The following is an 11,254-nucleotide window of genomic DNA, read 5'->3' as shown; positions in this document are numbered from 1 at the left end:
TTGTGTTATTCTGATATACGATTTAAAATAGTATCGTTAAAATCTACCAAACATCGTTATTTATCGGACATCTTTTAAATAATTTATTATTTCAAAAATCGTAATCAATAATTACGTTAATTAGGATAATATCACTATATAGATGTTGTCCTCAAAGTTAGATATATTTTTGTATAAAAATAGCGATACGATTTCTTGTCTAATAATTATTAAGGGTACGGATGAGGCCTATACTTTGGGGTAGTTTTGGGAGGTATGTTTAAACAATCTATGCACTAGGTAGAAAATGTATAGCTAGTATGTCATTATAAATACCCTGTTATTTTCATACTCTAAATCAACATTTCATAATAACATAAATTAATATCTTAATACTATAAAATAGTATTATAATTTACTGGCACCAATTGTGTGTAAATTAGACTATTACAAGTGCTGACTGTCTCGCCAACAAACTCATTCTTCAAACGAAAGCGAGACGTGCTGTTGTCATTGTATGGTGCTATTTCACTGGTTGTGAAAATTAGTAAACGTTTAAATGGTCTGCGCGGTATAGTTTGTATTTTTTCCGACTGGTTCGCCACTATCGTTCTACTGTGCATTTTTCATTATTGTTGCGATAATGCGTACTTCCGTCAGTAAATCAATGGACTTGAAATGGACTATTAAACCTAAAAATACAGTGATTATAGCACATTTTCAATGTTGTCAACACGTACATTAGGTATTTAATGTAATATTGATTAAACAATGCTATATTTTTATGTAAATAGTAAAATATATTCGTTAAACTTTCCATAGAAGTTTGCAATATGCGTTATGTATTTAAATATTATGTGTTTTCCCATAGTTTATAATTATATTATTATCTCACGATTTTTAAACCAATTGGAGAAAAACAAAAATTTAAACAAAATTTTAATTTTCTCAATTTTTGAATGTAAAATAATAAATAGACAATCAGATAATAATATTTTTTTATGTATTGTAGAAAGAAGGACGTAATCCACACAAATCAATTTTTACAGGAGACACAAAAACGATTTTTATGGTTTTCGGTCAAACTTAAAACACACGTTAGACATATAAGTGTGAAGTGCATGATCATTAATAATTTGGTTTGTATAGTCCTAATCTGATATTAGTTATTGCGTTGATTAAAGAAAAACCAGCAAAAATGATGGTTATGTCGTTTTTTCCACTTCACTTCCATCTTTTTTTTTTAATTTCCAGCTACATTTTGATAATAAATCGGCATTTTCAGCTTACATCCTTTGGACACAACGTGTATTTAGTCGTGTAAAACGTTATTATCTAATAAAATCTATTTTGAAAAAACTGAGGGTTACGTCCCTTTTCCTTTCTACAGTCGATATTAAAATTAATATAAAATACATATGTCTTACAATATTTACAGATTGTTCAAAGTTAGCTCTCAAAAATACCCTAATTATTACGACTATTATACGGTACGTGGCCCCTTAATCATTGTTATAAGAAATTAAATAACGTAATTAGATTTTAATAAAATGTTACCAGTAGTAATATTTGACCATTCGATTTTTGCTATGGTTTCTTTACCATTGCCAAAAAATATTCAGTCATCCGCACTATTTGCTCAAATACGACTGAGATTTTCTAATTCTCATGAAAATCTTGTCATAGTTACCAATGTTCTAGCATGAACTAATTATTTAGTTATTACGTAAACTATCATTCCTTAAAATTAGTATTAGAATATCGTTTTATATTGTTAACAATAAAAGCTTTTTTATTCTTTTATTTTGTATAGCCTAAGTAAGTAAAAAGATTTATAAAATAACGCATAAGAAGTTGCAGAATATTTCATACCATGGTTACTTTCTATTTCATTTACTTACAATTATTTACTATATATTGTTATATCCAATCATAAAATTCGTAGATTTTTATATAATCACCTAATTTTCATTGAAATGTAATATACTGCCCTTCCACGGAAGAAGGCTGTAACTCAAAGTGTGTGAAATTGAATTATCAATTCCAATAATTTTGAACGCTATATATTTTATTCACTTTAAAATCAATATTATCACTAAAATACCATTAAAATCCTTGGTGAAAAATTGACATCTATTAAAATAATACACATCTCCTAGCAAAAAGGCAGTCATTGCATGTATTTATTACAGTTACTGCTTGTTAATCATTACTTTTTTTGTATTTTAACATCCTAATAAAAAAAATATCACCGTTTTATATTGATTCACAGTACTATAATTTTAAAAAAAAAACACATTTAGTATAATATGAGAGTCAGTTACTGCCTTCTTCCTTAGAAGGTCAGTATATTTAATGTCAGGCTGGGAAACCTGCGGCTTTATAGCCAATTAAATGTGGTCTTTGAATGAATTCAAATAATTACAATTAGAACATACATACTTTGAAAATATCTCATGCATATACCGACTAGAAAAAATCTCATTTATAGAAAAAAATATACATCACCCGACTTGAACAAATTGTAACCGCTGGATTCGCGCCAGTGTGCATTTTCAAATAATCTACGGGCATCCTGCTTAATTACGAGGAATTTAATTAGTAGTTCTTCCATGAAATTCTTAACAACTTGCATTAATAATGAGATGTTTTTAAATTATGTATGTTCATTAGCATATAGAATGTTACATTCTCAAATCTTGTGAATTATTCGTTGAATAAAATAAGTGACTTGTTAAATTACAGTCAGATTTTGAGTCGTATTGTATTTCGGGTTTAAATCCCGAATATGGAAAACTCACAATAATATGTTATTTTATGTTAATTAATTGTATTTGAACCAAAACCTCTACGTGAGGCGGTCAGAATGCACATCGACTTTTAGAGCCATTCAAAAGAAGAGGTTAGATTTTTACAAAATAATGTGAGTAAATTTTTAAATGCATCCAATTTAAGTTACTATATTACGTTCATATTAGGTTACAGCTTACTTAAAGCGTCGTTCCAACATGAAAAAGTTCGCCACCCCTGCTATAGGTACTATATAATTATTATAGTGGTACCACTTAGCAAATAAAATACGAATCTGCGCACTTTTTACAGAGTGTAGGAAGTTAACAGTGTTTATTGTATATGGTCACTATCGTCAACAGTGTTTATAATATATTGCATGTTGTACCGTCTTACTTCGCTCGGTCCCCAGCCTTTTATTTCCTATCAAATCTATTGAATTTTGTTTGAGCACAACGTAGTATATCATCATCATCGATGCTAAAACCCTATAAAATGGGTCTTGGCCTCCTCTATGATACGTCTCTAATGTGACACAATAATAGACATATTAACCCATTCGCATAATATGAAATATAAAATACTGATCACTTTAATAAAAGCCAACTTCACTTCACAAAAAGCTGTACTTGTGTATTTTTATTTTTATTTTATAATAAATGTTGTTTATTATATATTCAATAAGTAATTCACTCCTGTATAAAACGTATTTTTTTCATCATTTTTTTTTATTTAATTTAATATATTACAACTATCTTCATATTATACTAGCCGAACCATCATTAAATTTGTAGATATTTTGATTATAGACAGATAAATAAAATATGTTGTATCAAAAAAAAATGTATTTAAAATTTTCATTAAATTTAATTTACTTAGTGAGGTTTTCGTTTAAGGTCTATAAATATTTAAATTTATTTTTGTACTGTCGCCATAAATGACTTAAAATTTATATAATTAAATAAAATACGATATAATAAAAGTACTAATATAATTATCAGAATCTGCAATCTAGTTTTATTCCTTTATTTTTTATAAAAGAAACATGAAATTTTCTTTTGTAAACGGGCTTAAATAAAAATGTTTAATAAAGAAAATGAAAACTTACCGTTCTCTATTTTTATCACCTTTCCATAAAACGCCCAGATTAACCATATTGATGACCTGGCTATTATAAACTTAACAAATTAAATGGGGTTACTTATTTATAATATTTTGTAAAAGAAAAGGTGAGTCATAGGTCACAGGTCACAGCACTGGACGACAGGAGCGTATGGTAACGTTTGCGTTTGCTTTACTCACCTTGAGACTAAATATTAACAGATTAAATTAAATTACATTCATAATTACAGATTATTATCTAAAATACCATTAAATGAAACATTATATTTTTTGCTTGCATGCAGCATTCGCTTTACCGTGGCCTTTTGGCCCTTGAAGGATTAATTCCCAACCGGACCAAATTTAAAGACTGCTTCCAATAAGCTCCTTTACTTAATCACTCCAGCGTGCAGATGCTTTTAACTCTGCTCCGTTTTCCCTGGAGGCTAACTTAAAACCACCACTCATACCAGGGTATGTGGTCCACGCCGAATAATATGTCCGAAAAACTGCAGAATGTATCTACGAACAAATTGTCGAAAGCCGTAACTTTATCTGGAGTCCAAAAATATGAAGCATTTGGCGTCAGTACCACATTTCAAAGACACCAATTGCCTTTCGCTACCTTGCCCTAAGGGTTTTTAATACTACACCGTATATAAATATGGAAAATACTTATTTTTACACAAGTATCATTTCCGCGACAACCGAGATTTTTCGATTCATCGTCTTCTTTTCTTTGTTTCATGCCCGCTTTTTCCACTAATAACCGACCCCAGATACATAATACACAATTTCGTCCGTTATTTCTCAACCTTGAAGTGTACTTTATGCAGGTAAAAAGTGAGCCCGATCGATATCTATTAACTTGATATTATTCCTATTAATGGGGAGTCCGTATTTTTGACCTTCTTTCTTTACTTGGTGTAGCATCTCTGTGAATTCTATTTCATTACCAGTGATTGATACAGTATCATCTGAAAATCTGGAGTTATTTGTTTTCTGGCCACCAATTGTTATTCCGTCATACCAATGATCTTGGGCTTTCCGTTTATTATATGCGTTCCATATATTATATTGAATAACTTAGGAAATAAAACACATCTTTTTGGACAACACATCATTTGGACACAATCAAGAAGACAATATGAGAAACTAGTAAAAAAATAATATACAATAAAATCCGTTAAATTCACATATGCTTTCCACACAATGTGACTCAGGTAGGCAAGATCCATTCATCGTATTGCAAATCCTCGCTAAATACTCAGGTGAGAAGCAAAAGGAGGAAAAACCTGCCTTGGATCGATTAAATGGAGACGTGTTGTAGAGATGGAAAATTGAAAAGGCAATGCTTGATTTTTTTAAACTCTAAATTCTTGGTAAAATGACATTGTATTAATTAAAATATAACACAATATGTCGTAGGCAATTTTTTGTTCTTATTTTCAATAAATAATTATTTTCCCTATAAAGTAGACACTTGTAATCGCTGGATTTGCGCCAGTGTGGATTTCAAAATAGGCTACGGGCATCCCAATTAATTACGACGATTTTAACTAGTAGTTCTTACGTGAAATGTTTATCAAATTGCGTTAATAATGAGATGTTCTTATATTATTATGTATGTTCAATATAATATAGAATGTTACATTCTCAAATCGTGACTATTATTGTGCAAATGACGCGTGCCGAACAAAACATAATTTGTCATAAATATTCAACATGCGTCCATTTAATGTTATATTTATTGTTATATTAGTAATAATAATATATTCATTGACATGTTTTCTTTTTCCTCTGACACCATCACAAAACAAATTGACGTGCTCACACCTCGGCTACCGCTCTCCGATTGGCGACGAGTGCGAAATTTCGTCCCACATATTGTTGAAAATTACTTGCCGTTTCACTTATGTATGCTCTTAAACTACCGTTAGATTTTTAGTCATATTGTATCTCGGGTTCGAATACCGGATCCGGTATACTTACAATATGGTGAATGGAGACGCGTTGGAGAGATGGAAAATTGGAGACGCAAGACTTCATTTTTTCACTCTGAATTGAAAAGACATTGTATTGAGACACTGTCCATTTTAAAATAGGTTAGTATAAATATATGTAATATTGTATAATATGTTGTATCAATTAACGATGTCATATTGAAGTGGAAGAAACCGTTGCTGATTATTATTAAAACATTTGTAATAATAAGTACTATATAACGTGTTTTATTTAAATTATAATCAGAATAAAAAAGGAAAAATAAATGTTATGAAATAATCCATCTCTGCAATTTTCAATATCTATGATAAAATCAATAAAATTAAGAAATTTGTTAAATAAAATAGATGCTTATTCTATTAGAATAATAGTTAATATTCATAGTTCAGACACGATACCTTGCCATAATTCAATTTTATTTTCTCCTAATGGCCGCTCGACTATTGAGAAAAATAATTTAAAAAAGCCCCAGACGGCTTAAATTTTAACGAGTTTATCTCGTTGCTTGTCGGCTTGATTGGTGTCTGGCTTACATTTTTTAATATCTTCATTTTTCGTTGATACAGCATAAAACATGCATTTTCCATTAAGTAAGTAGGTACTTAGTACTTAAAACGACTCGTATTAATTTACAAACTGAATTGATTTCATTTGTATATGTGTGAAATAATATGTATTTTAAAGCTATGAGTACACCCAACGCCATCTTTAGATTATTAAAGCTTGAGCATATCTTTTTGCACAAGCAACGAGTGGTCCACTGTTCAGCTATCAAAATCGGATCCCAGATTACTTGACATATTGATTCGCCCTTACTCGTTTCAAATTGTATTATAAAAAAATCTCAAATCAAATATATTAATAAATTATAAATAATATACATTCCTGTTATTCATCAGCTGTCAAATTGAGACTAGTCCTTTACACAAAAACCGGTGTTAATATAGATTTCCAAAGATATGTAGCATCTATGCATTACATTTCGTCGCTGTAGGATTGGTTTCCCGAATAGACTAAATGTTCAGGAGACGAAAAACAAATTTCTTCTTCCTATATTTAAATACATGGAGATATTTAAATTGTTGTTTTAACAGATGAATGATGTATTCATTACCATTACTAAGTAATTTAAATAAAAAGATGGTTCTGGTTCATTTAGATACAAAAAAACATTCTGCATTAAAAGGTCGATTTCGACAAAAACGGATATTCGGCAAACCAATCCTATAGTGACGATTTGTAGAAGGTGTGTTAATGCTAGTGTAATATTTATCATGTAACTTATCTATTCAAATCAAACCATTCCCTGTATGAACACGACAGATGCGTCAGTATGAGCACTCTATAGTAAAATGACAGGCAATGACAGGTCATCTACATTTTTACACTACAGCAAAGGAACTAAGCTCTAATGATAGTGTAGCGTAGGAAATAATCACAGAAACTCTCAGGTATTCAGAAAATCACATGAATAAACCTCACCGGGAATCAAACACAGAGCTTTCCGATAAAAAAGCCAGTGCAATACGCATTTCATGCAATTTAGTATTGAATATATATATACATATATAGGTATATGTAGTGTAGGTAAGAAACTGTTTGGTAAGAGGTAGTAATTCATAATAAACTATAAAAAGATCATATATATGCGGATACTGGGTATGATTTTAAGTGTAATGAGGAGATAAAAGAGTGAACCATGCAGCCTCTCATCACGCCGAGAGTGAAGAGGCGACGTTGGACCTGGCTCGGCCACGTGCTGCGGATATCAAAAGAGAACTTCAACATGACTTGCCTGTTCCTCAAACTAACCGGATTCCGGCATCCTGGAAGGCCTATATACTATCTACGAGGGTGGGTCAATAATTCCTTAGAAAAAAGCATTAAAACAGTTTTAATTTTTGTATTTTTTTTTATTTCTCAACATAATCTCCTTGGAGCTCAATACACTTGGTTAGACGTTTCTCATTTTTTTTTAAACCGTCAGAAAAATAAGTTTTCGGAAGGTCCTCAAAATAAGCATTTGTCCGATCGATGACTTCTTCATTTGAAAAAAAACGTTGTCCACTTAGCCATTTTTTTAAGTTTGGGAAAAGGAAAAAGTCACTGGGGGCTAAATCTGGCGAATACGGTGGGTGGTCGACCAATTCGAACTTCAATTCTTCAATTTTAGCCATTGATCGTAAACATGTGTGAACACGGGCATTGACCTGATGAAAGAGGATTTTTTTCCTGTTTAAATGAGGCCGTTTTTCTTCAATTTTGTTTTTTAGCTGGTCCAATAAAGATGCATAATAATCCCTTGTTATTGTTTTTCCTTTTTCCAAATAGTCAACGAAAATAATTTCACGTGCATCCCAAAATACAGTAGCCATAACCTTACCAGCTGATTTTACGGTTTTCGCCTTCTTTGGACATGGTTTGCCTTTGCAATCCACTGCTTTGACTGTTCTTTCGTCTCGGGAGTATAGTGGTGTATCCATGTTTCATCTACAGTCACAAAGCGACGAAAAAATTCATCCGGATTGCGTTGCATGAGCGACAACAGGGCTTTAGAGGCCACCACCCTATTGCGTTTATTGTCGACTGTGAGCAAACGCGGCACCCATCTTGCAGAAATTTTTTTCATGCCCAATTTGTCATGTAAAATAGAAATGACGCTACCTTTTGAGATCCCTGTAACCTCAATTATCTCACTCAACTTTAATCTTCGGTCACTTAACACCATATCGTGGATTTTATTGATCATTTCTGGTGTAGTCACCTCTACAGGACGTCCTGAGCGTGGTTCATCCTTTGTTGATGTACGACCACGTTTAAATTCATTTAACCAGTTATAAATAGTTGCAAGTGAAGGAGCAGATATGCCGTGAACTAAATCCAACTCATTTTTTATTTCCTTTGCTGTTAACCCTTTTATATTAAAATGTTTAATAACAGCTCTAAACTCAATTTTCTCCATTTTCCATTTTTCCATTTTCCACAAGCAATTTTTTTTTTAAATGTACGAGAAACACACAACAACCCGACCAATCTGATTGAAACTTCGCAGCATACTGAATCGGTAGTGCCGCTGCATGAAAACAAACCTCTTACAGTACTAGTCGCGCCACCTGTCGGCTTTTCTAAGGACTTATTGACCCACCCTCGTATATAATATATACGGCGGATCTACGGTTATTCTTGTAGGCGCCGTGTTGTGTACCTACATACTTACATACTATATACTTAAATCTCATGTTGTGCACGTCTTGAAATTAGATTTGTTATATCCACAATGTTTTTTTTTCTTAAATAAATAAATATATAATATGCTTCAGCTAAGCGGTGGGCATAGCCGAAGATAAATATATGATATTTTTTTATAAAAAAACTCTCCACGAATTTGAGAACTTGCGGAATTTATAGGTGGATAAAGGATAATTGTGTCGCTAGATTTCAAAATCAGCCAAGTCCACCTTTAGGTATTTTTGACATTTTGTGAATTGCTGAAGAATCACTGCTTTCTAACATTTCTGCATTATTGAAATGTGGAACTTATTAATTTTAAACATTCTATACTTACCCGAAATAATATAAACTTTCACCCTTGTGACTTGTGTACTTGAGAAAACAAAAAAGCTATTTTTCTCCTATTCATCCATTATAGACTTGGCTCATTTTGAAACTTAGCGACACTGTTAATTCTCCATTTGACAAAAAAATATGCAAAAAAAATGTTATAACTAAATACAAAATTTTAGTAATCATCGAAATACTATTTTTTAAGCATTTTACTCGTATATTAAAATTAAATGAATAATATTATTCGAGATTCAAACACACAGATTTCCAAAATAGCGATGCGAATTTTTATATGCAAATTCACCCTTACAGTGGAATAATTTCGAAAAAAACATAAAAACCGCAGCCAGATAATATGACAATATATGGGATGTGGGAGTTAAATCCTTTGGTTTAAATATATCCCAGATATCGTCCAGCTATTAAAGCGACAATAATTGTCCAATAAATTTGAAACAGTATCGAATTTAACGCAGCGTGTGTACTTGGACGTCGATTTGGATCGTTAAGCTAATGAACGCTAACGAAAAAGATGTGGAACCGCAGATTAGTGGTGTCCCAATACATGGTCGTGCGATCGCGCTCTTAGAATCCCATATAACCTCGAGCCGGATGTTATTTTTTTTTTCAGTATTATTATTGCAGCGCGTTAAATTACGCGTCGGCCTATAGCGTCGTGGGTCCCAGGTTCGAATCCTGGGTCTGGCAAGTACACATATTGTTTTTCAATTTGTGTATGAGTCAGAGTATGGACCTAATACGTTGAGCAAGTGGCTGACATCCATTTCTCGTAAAAGCGAAATTTGTTAATACGAACCTTCACTCTATGGAGGCCCATAATATTATGATCCTATTAGAATCAGACATGGTCAAAAATGTATCATGTTACGCATATCATGCAGAATCAATCCCGCTTAAAATGAGCCTCAAATCAACAGCATAGTAGTAGTTATTTAAATAAGTCGACAATATATTTTTCAGCCAATTTTTTGATAAATAAAAACTAACTTTTAAACAAAATTACGCGACGCCACATTTGAATTTCGTATTTATACTTGTTACCAAAATGGCTTTGAATAGCGAGTATTGACTGAAACACGAAATACTATATCATTTTCATTATTCAAATGACTGAAATCATAATATGTACACGTATGATACGTATCGGTCAACTAAACAGTGGTACAATATTTGCAACTTTTGTCCAATTATTCAAAACTTATATTTACTATAACAGCAAACAATCATAAGATACTGTCAGTCCCAAAGACTACGATGGGCGGGACATGTGGAGAGAATGCCTGAAGTTAGAGCGCCAAGGATCATGACAAAGTGGCTACCCCAACGGAAAAGACCCAGAGGCCGTCCAAGAAGGAGATGGGCTAACGCCGTAGAAGTGGACTGGCTTCATATAGGAAGACCCGGTAACTGGAGAAGTGTGGCGAGAGACCGGAGTGAGTGGAGAGCGGTTGTGAAGGAGGCCAAATCCCACCCCGGGATATAGCGCCGTGGAAGAAGAGAAGAAGAAGATAAATTTATAATTATTAAATTTAAAATTCTCCAGTTTTAATATTTGTAAGTATTACGGAAAATCGGAGTTTTCAAAATGGCAGCACTTTTGATCACCAAATGCGATGTTGCCATGATATTTATTATTTTTCTAGGTATGGAAAGTCCTGTTTACTATTTATAATTAGTTAGTTTTACATAATGTCGATATCTTTGCATGAGAGGATCAACCACTACGTCTATCTTGCACAATACATTTTTATTGACGGAGATATTGAGCTTAGGTGAGATTGCTGACGGAACCAAG

The sequence above is a fragment of the Rhyacophila brunnea genome, unplaced genomic scaffold (genome assembly GCF_057557595.1).
Source record: "Rhyacophila brunnea isolate RB1 unplaced genomic scaffold, BYU_Rbru_1.0 scaffold_15, whole genome shotgun sequence".
In the NCBI taxonomy this organism is placed as follows: domain Eukaryota; kingdom Metazoa; phylum Arthropoda; class Insecta; order Trichoptera; family Rhyacophilidae; genus Rhyacophila; species Rhyacophila brunnea.
The sequence above is the reverse complement of the archived record's forward strand: the minus strand, read 5'-3'. Positions refer to the sequence as shown.